Here is a 20,606-nt window from a genome sequence, read left to right on the forward strand (position 1 = left end):
GGTCTCGTAGTAGACCACCTTCCTCATCTTCTTTTTCTTGTCGCCACTCCTATGCGACTTGTGGGAAGAGGCTTTCTTCTCCTTCCCTTTCCCTTTGTTGCGGGACTCTCCCGATGAGGCTTTCCCGTGGCTTGTAGTGGGCTTGTCGCCGGTCTCCATCTCCTTTTTGGCGTGATCTCCCGACATCACTTCGAGCGGTTAAGCTCTAATGAAGCACCGGGCTCTGATACCAATTGAAAGTCGCCTAGGGGGGGGGGTGAATAGGGCGAAACTGAAATTCACAAAATTAATCACAACTACAAGTCGGGTTAGCGTTAGAAATAGAAACGAGTCCGAGAGAGAGCGTAAAACAAATCGCAAGCGAATAAAGAGTGTGACACGCGGATTTGTTTTACCGAGGTTCGGTTCTTGCAAACCTACTCCCCGTTGAGGTGGTCACAAAGACCGGGTCTTTTTCAACCCTTTCTCTCTCTCAAACGGTCCCTCGGACCGAGTGAGCTTTTCTTCTCAATCACTTGGAACACAAAGTTCCCACAAGGATCACCACACGATTGGTGTCTCTTGCCTCAATTACAAGTGAGTTTGATCTCAAGAAAGAATGAGAAAGAAAGCAATCCAAGCGCAAGAGCTCAAAAGAACACAACAAATCACTCTCACTTAACACTAAAACTTTTGTGGAATTGGGAGAGGATTTGATCACTTGGGTGTGTCTTGTATTGAATGCCTAGCTCTTGTAAGTGGTTGGAAGGTAGAAAACTTGGATGACTTGAATGTGAGGTGGTTGGGGGTATTTATAACCCCAACCACCAAACTAGCAGTTTGGTGGAGGCTGCTGTCGCATGGCGCACCGGACAGTCCGGTGCGCCACCGGACACTGTCCGGTGCGCCAGCCACATCACCAGGCCGTTGGGTTCCGACCGTTGGAGCTCTGATGTGTGGGCCCGCCTGGCTGTCCGGTGGTGCACCGGACAAGTCCTGTAGACTGTCCAGTGTGCCACCCGCGCGTGTCCTGCTCCTCTGCGCGCGCTGGCGCACATTAAATGCGTTGCAGACGACCGTTGGCGTGAAGTAGCCGTTGCTCCGCTGGCTCACCGGACAGTCCGGTGTGCACCGGACATGTCCGATGAATTATAGCGGAGCGGATTCCCGAAGCTGGCGAGTTCAGAGTCGCTCTCCTCTGGAGCACCGGACATGGTCCGGTGGTGCACCGGACAGTCCGGTGAATTATAGCGAAGCGCCTCTGAAAATTCCCGAAGGTGCGAAGTTTGGCTTGGAGTCCCCTGGTGCACCGGACACTGTCCGGTGGCACACCGGACAGTCCGGTGCGCCAGACCAGGGCTGCCTTCGGTTATCCCTTGCTCTTTTTGTTGAACCCATTTCTTGGTCTTTTTATTGGCTAAGTGTGAACCTTTGGCACCTGTATAACTTATAGACTAGAGCAAACTGGTTAGTCCAATTATTTGTGTTGGGCAATTCAACCACCAAAAACAATTAGGAAATAGGTGTAAGCCTAATTTCCTTTCACATGTCATAGACAAACTGCTAGCAGAGGTAGCTTTTAATGGCTTGTGATCTTACTAAAAAGAAAACGTGGATGGCACCTAGTTCTTTTCAATAGCACAACTACACCTGCGAGCTTTGGCTTGTGAAAGCCGAAGTAATGAGGAATCGAGATTAACTTCCCATAATATTCATCTAGTGGAACGCAATCAAAGTAGTTCAGATGATGAGTCCGCAGAAATATATACTTCTAAACTTGTTTGGCCATCAAAGGCCAAACCTTTGGCATGTTCTTCTTTACAATTGGTTCAAAAGAACCGGCAAGAAGTTAAATTTACTTTTAATATTGCCAAGTATGACAAAATATTTGATGGACTATTAAAATATGGAAACATTAAGGTAACTCATACTATTCCTCCTCTAGATGAACTAAAGAGACGTGCTTATTGCAAGTGGCATAATTCCTTTCTCATGCCATTAATTATTGCAATGTTTTCTATCGACAGATACAATAAGCTATAAATCAAGGCCGGTTGAGTTTCCAAGAGATGCAAATTGACAAGCAGTCATTTCCTATCAACAAAATAGATCTAGGGGAAATAAGGTCTTGGCTCGGTCGGATGTGATCGGTAAAGACAAAGGCAAAAGCGTCTTTATCGGTGACCCTAAACCCTAAACCCGAAATAAGATCTAGGGGGAAATAAGGTCTTGGCTCGCTTGTTCATCCATCTCTAGTGATGTCATGGTACTTTTCACTAGCCTACTCATCATCAATATATTGTTCTGTTCAAACATGGGATAGTGCGACGATGAACTCGTATTACATACATAATCCCTTTGCTTACTCGGGATGAGGGGCACCACAATTTTGTGCATGTTGACCCATTGATCAAGTATTCATGGTCGAGAAAGATGCAATCCTGAACGACATTTATGCATTGAAATCTTTTTAAATGATTATCCTATTAGTTGAAGGAGCCGGTGACTTGCATCGAGCCGAGTTCTTATTTCGGCAACAAAATGACCTATGAGACCTATTGTTCCTCAAAAGGTGCTAGTAGTACATGTGTTTTTGGTTCATCAAGCTCCACCAAAAGGCAGGGCCATAAGTTGAGCACCAAATATGTTCGTACAGTCTGGCCTTATAGCCCAAACAGTTCAGCGTGGCGGCTCAGATGGTCCGTGCAGGAATAGATTCGGTTTGGGATTCTAATTTCTTGCAGGATTTTTAGCAAAATCCATGGGATTTGTTTGGGAACCAACTAGAAACGGGTCCAGACATCCCCTTATACAAATGAAGGGGTACAGACGATTAACACAACCACAATCAAATATATCAAACCAATTTATCTTATTTGCCTTGTTCTTCCATGCATTAGGAGCATGACTAATGTAGCCTTAGTGTAGCCTTCCTTAACCTCAATCTTCACCTCTCTTCAGCTCTACATCATCTAGAGGCGTCTTGGGCGGCCTGTCGATCCCATGACAACCCATGAATCTCTCCTCCCCGAAAGAGTCCCTCCTGGGAGGCAATATTTAGGTTTCTACGAAGAAGACAATGTACCATAATGAACCATCTAGGCCTATGTGCAGGCCATTTGAAAGCACACATAGAGGAGTAGCTCCTACAATGATGTAACACCCCGGGATCCACAAACACCCCAGAATGCTACTAAACTACACATCTAACATTCATATATAAAATTTCGACAGCATTCCCTTTGAAAATTGCATAAACGGGGAAGCAACAAAGTATAAATAGATATCATGATAAGAAAACATAATAGACATTAATAATCTGCTAGCAATGGGAAGACAACCATAACGACATGAACTAAATCAACCAGTGCGCACAACTAGTTAGAAACAACATCCTTTGACAAAAGTTTCTAATTAAATCATGACTGCGCCTAAGCAGCGTTATTATGAGAGTGAAGGTGGATGTGCCGCTACTTCCCACTTCCCTTGATGAGCAATAAGCACTTGCATTGAGTAATGCAAGAGTGAGATGAAACATCTCAGCAAGCGAATTGTTTTGACAAGATATTTAAACCACAAATTGAATTACTCAACATTTTAAAAGAATCACAATTAAGATCAGAAATACTTGTAGATATAGAACTCAGTAGTCTCAATACAACCAATACCATCTCATTTCCTCGAACAACCACAATAGTTTGTATAACACTTCCCTGTGTCAACAATACCTGCAAATATCACTTCAATGTATGCATAGGAACGACATTTGTAGGTACTCTGTCTTTATACCTCTGAGGGTATAAAACCACATCATCTGCAAATATCACTCCAATGAATGCATATGAATGCAATGCATATGTCCTCTGCCTTCATACCTCTAAGGGTATGAAGCCGCATCGTACCCCTCCTCGGGCAACGTACGATGCTAAGTTGTACCGGTACGGTCGGACCATAGGTCACGACCCAACTTTAGATGCAAGTGAATCATGCAATATATATGGCATGCTGCATTTATCAATATACTTCACTTCCTTCACATGCAATACAAACCTCCAATAATACTTCATTTACCTTCAGATACAATACAAACCTCAAATAATACTTCATTTTACCTTCAGGGGTGTGAATTAATCTCATGAGTCGTACTCGAATCATAATCATCATAAATATATGATTGAGCATCAGAATAATGCAATCAAGTAAAGCATCACCATGGAGTCCAATTATGAAAGAATCCAATAATTCTGAATACTAGAGTGTAGGCGATAGAAATAACAGGTCAGAACGAAAACAACCACCCCTACATTCACTTGCCTTCATCGAAGAAGAAAAATGTACTAGGCATGATCTGGAGTGTATCCACCTGCTAGAGGACATAAAACTTAGTACAAATATTTCACAAACATTTGCCAACAATCAACAAATCGCTCCTACACCTGAAACCAAGACCTGGTGGAAAACCTCCCACTCTGAACCACATGTCATACAAAAGCAGCGCTGTTTGTTAATTTTTTATCTTTAAAATTATAACAGTGGTGATATCAAACAAATACTCTAGGAGTATCTACACAAAATACTCTACAACTTTGGCATTCAATGGATAATTAAATTCTACCATCTATAAGTTCTAAAATATCTGACAAGATAACCGACTGAATCTATTTTAGACAGCAGCATAGTTAACTTTCAAAATTCTATATCTCACAAACTACTCAACCAAAAATGATGAAATTCTGCTAGAAGTAAGAACTTTTATCCCTCTACAAAAGTCTCCAATTCGGCCATTTACCTGATGAAACCTACCAGTGAACAGACCCGCTCATTTTTGTCAGGCAAACAGAAACAGCCACAGTAAAACAAACATAACTGGAGTTTCATAATTCATATGAATGCACTCTTTAACAATCTAGAAAGCTTATGAATTTATCTACATCTTCTCGTACAAACCCAAGGTTTAATTCTATTGATAAAATTGCCTAAATCTTAAGAGAACAGATTCTGCATAGAATTAAGAGACTGAAAAACTGCTATAATCAAACTGCAATAACTCTCTAATATGATGTCCGATTGAGGTGTTCTTCGTGGCCACGGAAAGATCTACAAATTATCTACGACTCATATATAGACTTTTTATTTTTTTGAGGCCACTAAGACCACGGAAAACTGGCATGAACAGAAACTGTCGAATCTGCCATTTTACAGAAAACTAAATTCGAGATCAAAACCTAACCCCACATCTAATCCAACCTCTAATTCTTTAATTCCCATGTTCCACAACCTCCAAAAGCACATAATTATAGGGAAAAACAAGGATCTCATCCATACCTATGGTTTCCCCAAGAATTTCTGCAAGAATAGATGGGGAAGAACATCTCCTTGATCCTCTCTTGCCCTTCAATTCAACGTGCTCCTCCTCTTCTCGATCCTTGCTGCACGGGGGAGATCTAGAGGGAGGAGGAAGCCGTGGAGAGGGGTTGCCAAGGGAGAAGAGGACGGCCAGCCCAAGGGGAAAGGGGGGAGGGACGACCAAGTGTGGGAGGGGGAAAAAGGGGTGGCGTCCAAGTAGGGGAAAAAGGCCACCACTAGGGTTTCTTTGCGGGAGAAAAGAAGCGACGCCACAGATGAATCTGACTTAGCATCCAACGGCCCACAACCCTTTTCCCACATCCACGCACCGAAGATCAACCTTTGCCAACATTTTTTTGGGGATATTACACTCTACCCCCCTTAAAAAGAATTCGTCCTCGAATTCATCCACTCCAAACAAAACATCCAAGGTACCCCATATTGCACCACCATTCCAAAACATGGGTCCATTATTGGTCATAATTAACACAAGAACTTCTACCTTGGACTAAATGTCTAAGGAAACTACACCACCTGACATCAAGCATGAACCAACATGTAATGAACTCAAACCAAGTCATATATGCAATCAACACTACGATTTCACAACATTGAATTTGGATGCAGCCATACATCCGCACCAATGTCTTAAAACGACACTCTTTTATGAAGGGGTAATATGCACTAAGCACAACCTTTACCAACTTCAACAATTCATTTTAATTCAATGGTGAAACATCCACACCAGATGAATGTATAAGAAGATCAAACACCTCACCTCACAGCACCACGAAACAAGTAGTTCTATTGAAACAAAACTCCTAATCTTCCTAAACCTTGTTCTTGCCATAATGAAAAGATAATCATGTAATCTAACATTCTTTGCACCCCACCAAAAGGGAGAAAATCTACAGAACTAATGGAGCAATAAAACCGACAAGAAGCCAATAACATTCTGTGCGGCACAGTTCATCTAAGAAATGCCAAAAACTCCACATATAGCACTGACAGCCCAACGACAACACAATACTTGCTTAACCCATGTCACTATACTTCATTCAACAACTCAACTAAGAAAAATATCCAAACTAGTTAGGTTAACCTACACATAATATAAGTCTTCATCTACTGTAGTTCAGAAACTTACATTTCATTCTATCATATGATGCACTCAGAGTACCAGACATAAAGGGTCAATACTAACCCCATAATCCTTCACACATTTGACAAACATCTCAAGTTGATGTAAAAACCACATCATTTAGAAATAGTCGACTAACCACACATAACCAACTCTAGGCTAGGCAATAACTTCATTCAAACCAATAGATAAGTGGTACAACAATGGCTCACAAGCATGCATCGGGAATAGAACCATCAGATCCTCAACGTATTAATACATAATCAGTGGATCAAGAAAATCAAAGATTTATTCTACAATTAGCATGACTAACAGGCAACCACTTTAAACCACATCTAGGCTTTGTGGCTACTAAAACACACAATAGAAGAGAGACATGTAAGCCATTCTGACTATGTAAAGACTTCCCCCAAAATCCATATAAAAGTACCAATATTCATTTCTTTCAGAACTGGTTTCTCGACATAAACAATCATTCTTTGCAAAGGTAGTTGGAACTATCCACCAACCGCTCAACAACTTAAATTCAAATTGATGGTTACCTTGTAACCCAAAACACGCAATTCACACTCCTCTTAGGAACATCCTCAATCAAGCATATATAACAATATTATTGTATTAAAACTCAACCATGAAAAACATGGTGAAAACAACATAGGCATACTTGTATATCACAAGCATAATAACAACTTCAATCTCACAAAAGACCAGCGACATCAATCGCATTAATAAAACAATATAAAAATTTAGAAATAAATTATATCAGACATCAAGTCATAAACAACTTACCACATCACCGTAAAGGAATAGGGAGGGGTGAAATTATTGTCATTTGCACTTCATAGACACTAATATATATCAAAGATATTTGAACCCATACCCGTCCTATATGTGCAAGTGTGTCAAATTTATCTTCAAATTGCCAAGAATCTAAAGCATATGCTTTGATACCAACTGTAACACCCCGAGATCCACAAACACCCCAGAATGCTACTAAACTACACATCTAACATTCATATATAAAATTTCGACAGCATTCCCTTTGAAAATTGCATACACGAGGAAGCAACAAAGTGTAAATAGATATCATGATAAGAAAACATAATAGACATTAATAATCTGCTAGCAATGGGAAGACAACCATAACGGCATGAACTAAATCAACCAATGCACACAACTAGTTAGAAACAACATCCTTTGACAAAAGTTTCTAATTAAATCATGACTGCGCCTAAGCAGCATTATTATGAGAGTGAAGGTGGATGTGCCGCTACTTCCCACTTCCCTTGATGAGCAATAAGCACCTGCATTGAGTAATGCAAGAGTGAGATGAAACATCTCAACAAGCGAATTGTTTTGACAAGATATTTAAACCACAAATTGAATTACTCAACATTTTAAAAGAATCACAATTAAGATCAGAAATACTTGTAGATATAGAACTCAGTAGTCTCAATATAACCAATACCATCTCATTTCCTCGAACAACCACAATAGTTTGTATAACACTTCCCTGCGTGAACAATACCTGCAAATATCACTTCAATGTATGCATAGGAACGCAATTTGTAGGTACTCTGTCTTTATACCTCTGAGGGTATAAAACCACATCATCTGCAAATATCACTTCAATGAATGCAATGCATATGTCCTCTGCCTTCATACCTCTAAGGGTATGGGCCGCATCGTACCCCTCCTCGGGCAACGTACGATGCTAAGTTGTACCGGTACGGTCGGACCATAGGTCACGACCCAACTTTAGATGCAAGTGAATCATGCAATGTATATGGCATGCTGCATTTATCAATATACTTCACTTCCTTCACATGCAATACAAACCTCCAATAATACTTCATTTACCTTCAGATACAATACAAACCTCAAATAATACTTCATTTTACCTTCAGGGGTGTGAATTAATCTCATGAGTCGTACTCGAATCATAATCATCATCAATATATGATTGAGCATCAGGATAATGCAAGCAAGTAAAGCATCACCATGGAGTCCAATTATGAAAGAATCCAATAATTCTGAATACTAGAGTGTAGGCGATAGAAATAACAGGTCAGAACGAAAACAACCACCCCTACATTCACTTGCATTCATCGAAGAAGAAAAATGTACTAGGCATGATCTGGTGTGTATCCACCTGCTAGAGGACATAAAACTCAGTACAAATATTTCACAAACATTTGCCAACAATCAACAAATCGCTCCTACACCTGAAACCAAGACCTGGTGGAAAACCTCCCACTCTGAACCACATGCCATACAACAGCAGCGCTGTTTGTTAATTTTGTATCTTTAAAATTACAACAGTGGTGATATCAAACAAATACTCTAGGAGTATCTACACAAAATACTCTACAACTTTGGCATTCGATGGATAATTAAATTCTGCCATCTATAAGTTCTAAAACATCTGACAAGATAACTGACTGAATCTGTTTTAGACAGCAGCATAGTTAACTTTCAAAATTATATATCTCACAAACTACTCAACCAAAAATGATGAAATTCTGCTGGGAGTAAGAACTTTTATCCCTCTACAAAAGTCTCCATAGCTGGGAGAGCCAATTCGGCCATTTACCTGATGAAACCTACCAGTGAACAGACCCGCTCATTTTTGTCAGGCAAACAGAAACAGGCACAGTAAAACAAACATAACTGGAGTTTCATAATCCATATGAATGCACTCTTTAACAATCTGGAAAGCTTATGAAATTATCTACATCTTCTCTTACAAACCCAAGGTTTAATTCTGTTGATAAAATTGCCTAAATCTTAAGAGAACAGATACTGCACAGAATTAAGAGACTGAAAAACTGCTATAATAAAACTGCAATAACTCTCTGATCTGATGTCCGATTGAGGTGTTCTTCACGGTCACGGAAAGATCTACAAATTATCTACGACTCATATATAGACTTTTTATTTTTTTGAGGCCACTAAGACCACGGAAAACTGGCATAAACAGAAACTGTCGAATCTGCCATTTTACAGAAAACTAAATTCGAGATCAAAACCTAACCCCACATCTAATCCAACCTCTAATTCTTTAATTCCCATGATCCACAACCTCCAAAAGCACATAATTACAGGGAGAAACAAGAATCTCATTCATACCTAGGGTTTCCCCAAGAATTTCTGCAAGAATAGATGGGGAAGAACATCTCCTTGATCCTCTCTTGCCCTTCAATTCAACGTGCTCCTCCTCTTCTCGATCCTTGCTGCGCGGGGGAGATCTAGAGGGAGTAGGAAGCCGTGGAGAGGGGCTGCCAAGGGAGAAGAGGACGGCCAGCCCAAGGGGGAAGGGGGGAGGGGCGGCCAAGTGTGGGAGGGAAAAAAGGGGTAGCGTCCAAGTAGGGGGAAAAGGCCACCACTAGGGTTTCTTTGCGGGAGAAAAGAAGCGACGCCCCAGATGAATCTGACTTAGCATCCAATGGCCCACAACCCTTTTCCCACATCCACGCACCAAACATCAACCTTTGCCAACATTTTTTTGGGATATTACAAATGAGGTCGTGGACTGTCCAGTGCAAGATCGCAGATCGTTCGTGCTCCCGCAGATAGCACCGCCTCAAGGCTCATACAGTGTTTGGCCCCAAATCAACAACAACATCATTTCCCCATCGCTAGTCACCACTATTATAGCTTTGTGGTAGCCTGCTTCTCTGCTCATGGCTTGCCCGCTCTGACACCAAGCTCCGCCCGCTCCAATCTCCTACTCTCTTGCGGCGTGCGCCACTTCGCTGTGTGACCGCCAACCTTGGGTCGCGAACCTCCTCGATGCCTTGGAGCTCATGCATCACACCCATGCAATAGCCCTCTGTCACACCCGGTTTCGGAAGGCAAACCAAATGCGAACCATGTACGTGCCAGGATCAGAACACACGTACACAGTGATTACATAAATGACTTATCATAGCACAATGCTTCGAATAATAATAAAGAGTAAGTAATAATATTACAGACTAGAGTCATTTACATTATATAAATCAAAGTGCACATAATAGAAAAGTAGCCAACGTAAATAAACCCACGACAGGCACCTAATAGGGGGAGAGCGCTAGCCTAATCCTCGAACTCGTCGAAGTCCTGGAACTCTTGGAGATCAACCTCAGCGCCTTCTTCTTCTTTTTTACCAAAGCATAGGTTGCACCAAAGACAACTTGGTGTTTTGTGAAAGCAAGGGTGAGTACACATCAACATACTCAGCAAATGTCCCGTTTGGCTGAGGTGGACTAGCTTTATGTGGAGTTAGGCTGAAAGAAGATCAGTTTTACTTTGTCAAGTTTTTATTCATTAATATAAGCCAAGCTTTCTCATCAATCCCAAGTTGTTATCCCAAAGAGTACCTCCTCATAGAGGAAATACCAAAATCCATAGTTAGAAACATCATTAATAGAACCATCATTATCATCTATAACCAAATGCAAAAATAGAACCATAGTATCGTGAACCATCTGTAACCCTAATCAAAGAGGATCCCAAGGCCGCTCTTAACCATGAGCACGACTGGTATATCAGTTTCATAACACTCTGCAGAGGTTGCACACTTTACCCATGAGTTGTGATTTCCTTTCTGCCCGAGGATCGCGACTGCCCATTGATCACTTCCAAGGTGATCTGACAGGGTCTCACTACATGGCTTTTCCCTAGGGTCCTCACTATGCAAATGTTGTAAATGACCACTACATAGAGACTGTTGGGGGGCCTTCCTCTTTCGAAGGTCCTCAAAAACATGACTAACCATTTATTTCTAGCATAATGTTGAGTATTGCAGGAGCTTCGTCATAAATAAAGGTTCATGATGGGAGTCTTCTTCTCCGCCGAAGGTTAAGACAAAGATATAGCCCGAAAATGACAACGATGAACGCCGAAGTTGTAGCCAAAGAGCAACATCTTCGGCTTAAAGTGGTATCGAAGATCAAACATGACGCTGAGCCAAAGAGGAAAAGACTAGCTAGTCCGTAATGATTTATGTTATAATTATGAACACATGTTAAGGCCATAAATGTACTTTTACCCGGGCTGTGTCCCGTGCCTATTAATAGGTGAACAGTACCCCCGTACTGTTCATGTTGTATTGTAATCACTCTCGCATCAACACCTTCGAACAAGCCGAAGGTATCAATGTAATATAAATCTTATTAATACTCATATGTTTATTATGAAATAAATATATGAATGGATAATACTTATCGTTTCTATGAATCGTTATTCTTGTGAATGATGAAGGTGAGTCCTTCATGACCTTCGTATGAAGATCATTATATCCGAAATGAGATAATGCTTCTAAGGACGAAGGTCCTTAATCTTTAACAATTGTGTTGCCTTGTTCTTGATTCACAGCTCTTGAGAACAAGTGAACAACAGAGACCATCTGATGTACCAAGCAAATACCCTCTGCCCTCATGAAAAAATTTGTGGGAACGATGCACATACCTAGATCCCTGAGCGAGAATATAAGAGCCATAACAGATGCCTCCATCCCTAATGACCAAAACCAGCATCCAACATAAGACTTCCCAAATTACTTGGCCAAGGGTGTCCCATACCACCCTCATGGTTGCACTGTTTTTCTACGTGGTCTCTCAACGAATAGGTCCTTACAGAGAGGTACTCAGGAAATAGCCCGAGCCCCCTTTAGTGCCACAAGTTCATCATCATATCTAGAATAAAATCATCATATCATAATTGTATCTCATCATGTTCATTGATTAAAGCAGAGCACTAGCATAAAGCTAACCATAACAACCCAGAAGGTAATCAAGGACAAGGTGAACAGAAAGCTAGTAAATCCTTAGGTTTCAATTATGTAATGTGGGGAAATGAATTATCATGTGAATAGGACACAAGTAGGTCAGATGACACTTGCCTTCACCAAATAGATGATCAGGGTCTTCAACCTTGTAGAACTCGATGAGCTTGTTCACTTGGTCGTCGAAGCTTGATCGTCGATTCCATGAAGCTCGAGAATAGATCACGATCTAATCGCGACACACAATGAATACAAACATGCACAAACAAACATATACATGCAAAAGAATATTACACCATATAAACGAAAACATTGGAAAACATGTAATACGAAATAGATCTTGCTTCTACGACCACGCGAGGAAAAGAAGCACAAAAGTCAGAGCTACGATTGAGAAGTTATCCCGTTTACACTAAGCGGGTATGAGTTATAATATTTAATTCGATATAACCATATTAATTGATATCTATTAAATGCACAAATAAAATCATTACTTGGTTCCGATTAGTTCGCTACTCGAATAGTCATAGTTAAATACGTAGCTTAATTGTCACACCCGGATTTAAGGGATAAAGTCGGGTGCATCTCATATATGCGCCAAATAAGACAACACATATAATAACAGAGTGTATAGAGATAAATGTCACAATATCATAAAAGTATTTATTACATAGTGGAAGTCTTACAAAATAAAAGATAAATATAAAGCGAACTAAGTCCATCCTTGGCGCCATAAAGTCGACTAGGAGACGCCACCTAGATCAAGTCGAACTCCTCGTTGTGCGGCTCCTCCTAGGCCACCTGTTCTTCTCCCGTTGGGGGTTTATATATCGCAAGAGCTCACAAAAGATCATAACTCAACAAGTTGTGGGGAATAATGTGCATGAACTCACCACAGATGGGAGTTCATGTGATGTGTAAGGCTAACAAATAATAGGGGTTAAAGCTGAGCATTGCTTTTAATAAGTTGGTCAAATTTTATTAGCAATTACTAGATGTAAGTAAATATCAAACCATAATAATAATAAAACAAAATTAATAATAAATCCCATGCAATGCAAATGACAAATTGAATTTAATTCCATAATTTAATCATGCGAGAGTCCTGAGCTACTCATGACTGCGAGCACGGCTAGTATACTAGTTTTACACTCTACAGAGGTTGTACCCTGTACCCACAAGTCATGTTACCCATCTGCCAAGAGATCGCGACTCACATACACCTCTACCAAGGAAGCGAGGCAGAGTAACACTACGAGGCCTTTACCTAGTTCCACTAGCTTCAGAAAACCCGCTACAGTTTCTAGGAACAGCAATACAGGAATCCCCCGTCTGACCGCCATCGCAGCAAAATCAATCCGGGAACCTCCCTACACGCCTACTCCCCTACTGCCCTTGCCCCTATCGGGTAAGGTAGTCCTCCACTAGCTTTCCTAGCTAGTCAGCTAAGGGCGTCCCATTCCACCATTGTGGTGGCACGTGTTTCTCAAGTTAAGCTCCATGTTCCAATTAAAAATAATGATCTTGGCATGAACATAAATAAAATGACAGAATAATTGGAACATGGAGATAATGTGATATTAATCCCAAAACCATATAGAGCAATAGCAAAACTACCCAAATGATTCAGAGATAAACAAGGTAACAAGATAACCAAACTAGGGTAACCTATTGGGTCCCATCAAAATTAAGCCTATGCATGGATAAGTGATAATAGAGAACATTATTGGGTAATAAAAGTGGTCAAGGGCATAACTTGCCTTCAATGAGCTCCTGCTCAGCAACTTCTACCTGCTGAACACCGGGATCCTCAGCCACAGGCTCTTCTACTCGCCACAATACAAACAAGCATAGTACAAAGGGGAAATTAACATCACACCAAACATGTATACAAAATACATATTTATAGTCTACATAATAAAATAAGATCATAGGAACAGGAATCATTAATTTTGGAGTTATGGATTTTAAGTTACGAATTTCCAAAGGTTCTATATGCTAGTTACAAGATTAATTAAGAGATAAAAATTTAATACAGTTTTCATGTCAAAACAGAGATATTATATGATAAACCATATTATTACAAAATTATAGGATCTGGAATGGGTCGATTTGTACTTAATATGAATTTTCTAGGGATTCTACAAATTCTAGCAATTATGTTTACATTAAAATCATTTCTCAAATGAATTTATTTGTATCTAGTCTGCGCGCACCAATACATAGAAAACCTGGGGCTAACGAATAAAATTCCCTAGACTCAGTTCAACCCCACAGTGGACCGCGAGTTGATTCACTAAAAGCCCGAGGGCTCTTTTGCATAAGCGCTCGGTCGAACGGGTATGGAATGTTCTCAGCCGTCCGATCAATCGTCGATGCACCAGATTAGAACTAAGCCTTAATGAACTGGTACGCGCTAGGAACCATCCGATCCGATCCCGACGCCCTAGATCTAAATAACCTAAATCTAATCTCAGTCGGTTATCACCGGATCGATGGTTCTCACCGGTCCAGGCGAAACGGTAATCTACCATCTAATCTGGGCCGCCCCGAGGGAGATCAACGGCCCTCAACCCATCATCTCCAATCCGCGCCCAGAAGCGGCGGTGCTCGCCGACGAGCAGCGCGCGAGGCGCCCCGGAGGTCTAACCCTACCGTAAGTAGTTCTATACATCAAGGAGAACGAGGCGGGCAAGATGGTCGATGTCTCACCGACGCAAATGACAAGTCGAGGTTGGTCCACGGTGGGACGCAAGCTCGGCGGAGAACTCCACTCCGTCGAGGAATTTCGGGTCACCCAGTGGTTCGCTTCCTCCGCGACTGCGGTCGGCAGCTCCCCAGAGACGCGGCGAGGCTCCCCACATAGGCGCACTACTCCCAGCGCGGCGACAACGCGGATTGAGCCACGACGGCGGAACTTGCCTCTTCGATGGCGATGCCAGCTTTTGGTGGTCAAAGCGGCGCGGAACTCAGTACGTGGGCGAGTAGGAAGGGTTGCGGAGGGCGCAGGGGCTCTTATCCCCACGACGCGGCGGACTTGGGCCAGCTCTTCCACAAATCCCGCGAGGTGGCGGACATCTCAGTCCTGGCCGTTGCGGAGGTGAGGGATGAAAGGACGGGCCCACCCGTCATAGAGGCAGACAGACGCGGCACGCACGCGAGATCGTGGGCGCCGCCAAGTGGGCCCCACACGTCGGCGAAAAGGGAAGAAAGGAGCGCGCGCGGAGAAGCTGTCGCGGCGGTCCCACGTGTTAGTGACGTAACCGCGAGTGGCGCGGGAGAGGGTAACTGGGTTGTGTAGTTCGCGGAGAAATGGGCCGAGCACGGTGATTCGGCCCAAGCACGTTTTCCATTTCTTCTTTCTTTTTCTTTTCTTTTCTTTTCCTTTTTTTGTTTTCTCTTTATTTTGAATTCCTAATTCAAAACCTCAATTTAAATTCAACTTTGTGGCACATTTGTACTCAGACTAAATGTTCCACTTGATCATACCAAAATGTGATGAAGTTATTTATTTTAAATTTATTTTGTATTGTATGATATTTCTTCCTTTCCTCTTTTTCATAATTTCCAAATTCTCCTAAATTTCAATTTGGGGTTCATTCCAAAACTTCATTATATTTTATTAATATCATTGTTATTATTTTCAAATGCACAATCAAATAAACTCCAACATGATGCTAGTATTATTTATATGTTCTTGGCTAATTTCTTACTTAGATAAGGTTGTTCACACGTGATATCAACATAGAGGAATTATACATAGGAATAACTATCTCCTTTTACTTGATTTACAAATTTGGGTATTACATTAATTAACGTGGGCTATTCTAGGTAAAATGCATTATTGATATGTGATAGAATGCGCGACACACGAAAACGATGCACGCGACACATGAGAATCACCAACAGGTAATGCGCTTATGTCATACAAATGTGAACTAGAACATTTAACTCGTCATAATCATATTAGTCGACATTTATCAAATGTAAATTAGAGCTACTACCTAGTTTCGATTAATCTGCTACACTAACAACTCTCGCTTAAATAAGTAATTTAATGTCACACCCGGATTTAAGGGATAAAGCCAGGTGCGTCTCATATGTGCGCCAAAGAAGAACATCACATATAATGACAAAGTGTATAGAGATAAATGTCACAAGTATCATTATTACATAGTGGATGTCTTACAAAAATAAATGATAACAATAAAGCGAACTAAATATTATTCCTTGGCGCCATCAAGCTGACTGGGAGACGCCACCTAGATCAACTTGTACTCCTCATTATAGGGCTCCTCTTGGACCACCTGCTCTTCACCTGTGGGGGATTTATATATCGCAAGAGTGAGCTCACAAAAGATCATAGCTCAACAAGTTGTGGGGAATAATGTGCATGAACTCACCAAAGGTGGGAGCTCATGTGAAGTGTAAGGCTGATCAACAAATAATGGTTAAAACTGAGCATTGCTTTTAATAAGTGGTCAAGTTTTATTAGTAGTTACTAAATATAAGTAAATACCAAACCATAGTAATAATAGATCAAATTAATAATAAACCACAATGCGATGCAAATGACAAATTGAATTTAATTCCATAAATTACTCATGTGAGGGTTCGAGCCGCTCATGACCGTGAGCACGGCTGCTATACCAGTTTTACACTCTGCAGAGGTTGCGCATCTTTACCCACACAAGTCATGTTACCCATTTGCCAAGGGATCGCGACATCCCATTCATCTCTACCGGGGAGATGAGGCAGGGTAGCACTACGAGGCCTTTACAAAGTTCCACTAGCTTTAGAAAACCCGCTACAGTTCTAGGAAGCCCCAATGTAGGGATCCCTTGTCTGATCGCCATTGCAGCAAAATCAATCCGAGAACCTCCCTACACTGACTACTCCCCTACTGTCCTTGCCCCTTTCGGGTAAGGTAGTCATCCACTAGCTTTCCTAATTAGTCGGCCAAGGGCGTCCCATACCACCCTTGTGGTAGCACTGTTTTTCCGGGTGGTTCTCCATGTTCCAATTAACAATATGATCTTATCATGAACAGTAAATAACAAATTGATAATAAAAGCATGATCATGAATAATGTGTATCTCAATACCCAAAACCATATAAAGCAATAGCATGTACTACCCAAAAGTTTAGTGGTAAACAAGGTATAAAGATAGTCAAACTAGGGTAACCTATTGGGTCCCATGAAAATTAACCTATGCAGATCATAATGATTAACATGAACATTATTGGGTAAATATAAGTGATCAAGGGCACAACTTGCCTTCAACGAGCTCCTGCTCAGCAGTCTCCACCTGCTGAACACCTAGGTCCTCAGTGGCTTGCTCGTCTACTCGCAACAATACAAACAAACATGGTATAGGAGAAATTAACATCACACCAAACAGCAGAACAGAATGCATGATAATATTCTACGCATCATAACGAGATCGTAGGAACAAGAATCACTCAATTCGGAGTTACGGTTATCGAGTTACGATTTTCCGAAGTTATTAAGTGCTTAGTATGGGATAAAATTAAGTAGACGATTTTAATCTATGTTTCATGCCTAAACAGAGTTACCAGGTGATAAACAATATTAATACAAAATTAATGCAACTGGAATGGATCAAAAAGGAATTAAAATGGATTTTCTATGAATTAAATGAGTTTCTGCAATTATTTTTATACCCAAAATCTATTTCTATATTCTTTTATCTGAGTCATCCACTAAATGGATTGTGCGCACTAATCCTGAGAAGCTCGGGGTTCGATTTGCAAAATCCAGGACCTAATCGTAATGCTTTCTGTGTTGGCCAGGACCGCGGGTTGTTTTCAACAAAGGTTAGGGTCTCTTATGTAAACCGATCGACCGAAGGGGTATGGCGGACTCTTAGCCGTCCGATCAGAGACGAACGCGCTTGATTAGACCGCCAAACTAGAATACTCCTACGCCATCACATCCACCCACGGCAGGATCAACGACTTTGATCTAATGTGTGGGAGAGATTATGCAGACAACCGATTGTGCCATCCGTTTTGATCTCAACGGCCTATATTCAATGAAGACCCGTCCTGATCCTAGCCCTCCGCATCGAGATCAATGGTTGAGAACTATCTTTGAACCGGTACAGATCGGATCTAATCTTGGCCGTTACACACAGAATCCATGGCCCAGGATTCATCTCCCAACTCGCCCTCCACCCATCTCCCCGAGGGCGGCGTCGTACAACACCCACGGCGGAGGACCACCCCGGCGAGGAAAGTCCACGATCCTAGCGTCCCATCCTCTAATCCAAGTAGCTCTATGCGATGCGGAAATGAAAGTGAATACAGATAAGGGAACCTTATCGAGGATGATGCGAGTGGGCGGGCAGTCCACGCAGAAGAGCGGAACTGCGGCGGATTAGGCTCGACAGTGAGAAATTACACAGGCTCCGGTGAACTTCGCTCGAATCAATGGGGCGCACGCCTTCCACGAGGTGCGAGGATCACCCAAAGTCGAGTCCCAATCCCAGACTCGTCGTGGTTCCGATTTCCACCGTCGGTGGTCCGCCATGCTAGCGACCCACTGCCCCTCCCACGATTTCGGTGGCTAACCCGGGCGTTGGTGCGATGGTGGCGCACGAAAGGGTGAGGAGGTCATCGTAGCCCCAATTTATGGGCGGGTCCAACGTTACTGACCCCCAGCTCAAAACCGGGCGACGTAACAACCCGCGCCGAATCTCACGGTCGGGAAGAAGAACGGTGGCAGGGTCTGGGTCCCACACGTCAGTCGGATAACGAGCGCGCGACGTGGAGAGAAGGCTACGTCCCAAGCGTCGTTGAGAAAACACCCACCGCACGCACACGGTGGAAGAATGAACAACGGGCCTCGCTTGTTGGTGACCCCGTTCGACGCACGCACAATACCGAGTGAGGCTGGTCACTGGGCCCCGCCTGTCGGCGCGCCCGGCCGCTGGACTAATGGGCTGCATGGCGTGGTATGAGAAGGTGGGCTGGATTCCGATTTCTTGGCCCAACCGACATTTTTCCATTTTGATTTTTATTTTGGTTTGAATTCCTTTCTAATTTCGAAATCCAATATTTGAATTCAAATTTATGTTGTAGAATTTCACATAGATTATATGCACAAATGAAGGTATCGATTTAAAGATATATATATTTTCTTTATATTTATACTCTTTTCCTTTTCTTTTCTTTCCTTTTTCCCATTTCCATTTTCAAACCCTAATTTCAATTTAGGTTTTAATTCAAATTTCCTTATTATTATATTTTTATTAATAGTGTTGCTATTATTATTAAATGCACAAACAAATAAACTCCAACATGATGCATGGCTTATGTTTTATTAAAGAATTATTCACTTTAAATAAGTCTCTTAATAATCCTCATGAGTAGAAAGCAAAACACATAAAGGTTTATCCTTCTCCATTATATTCCAAAAGTTGGGTATTACATTTAATTAATATCAGCGATAGGCGAATTCACGACGCAAGACAAGGTGTGCGACATGTGAAAACGGTGCGCGCGACGCGCGAAACAGCACGACAACACGCGAACAGGATGTGCGAACGATGCGCGAACAACGAGCGGACAAACGAGCGGACAAACGTGACACGTGAGAACTACTAAATAAATGTTGTGTTTACACTAAATAGGTATTAATTCAAGACATGTGAGTTGACATTGGTCACATTCACATATATTTATAAAGCGTAAGTTAAAACTATGAATTAGTTTTCAACTGGAAAGCTAATTTTAAAACATCAGTCAAAGCAATATTTATTGAAATTATGTGAAACGATGAAACAATATGTTTAACGCATGGGCATCATTAGTATGAACATAACGCAACTTAAAAGAGTCAAAACGGATTTAAAACGTGGAAGATATGGACGTTTTACAGGGGTCTACGCGTAGTTAACCATAGCTTGGGAGGGCTAGAAAATAAAATTATCAAGACTCAAAAATTATTGTTTTATTTACACATATTCTTGAAAGGGTCTTATTTACAAAATTGTATTCTTCTTCCTCTCTCTCCTTCAAGTGCAGACACAGGAACTGCCATGGGCACTAGGGCCGACCAGGGGAGGAGGCCGCACTAGGAGAGAAGGGGCGAGGGTTGGCCGTGTCTGGTGAGGAGCACAGGATGAGGGCTGCCATTTTAATAGTGAAAACGAGGACGAAAAATGAAGAATAATGGAGTTTGTTCACCGGATAAGAAGACCCTCACCGGAGCAGAGGATAAATCTGTCGTTTGACGGCGAACCGGAGGTCCGATCGATGAATCAAAACCACCGAGACGAGACTAATGCAGCGGTACTCTCGGATCTCGCTAACAATGCACGAATTGAAAGTAATTTCTTGCCAGAGTTG

Source organism: Zea mays, chromosome 8, assembly GCF_902167145.1.
Source record: "Zea mays cultivar B73 chromosome 8, Zm-B73-REFERENCE-NAM-5.0, whole genome shotgun sequence".
Lineage (NCBI taxonomy): Eukaryota > Viridiplantae > Streptophyta > Magnoliopsida > Poales > Poaceae > Zea > Zea mays.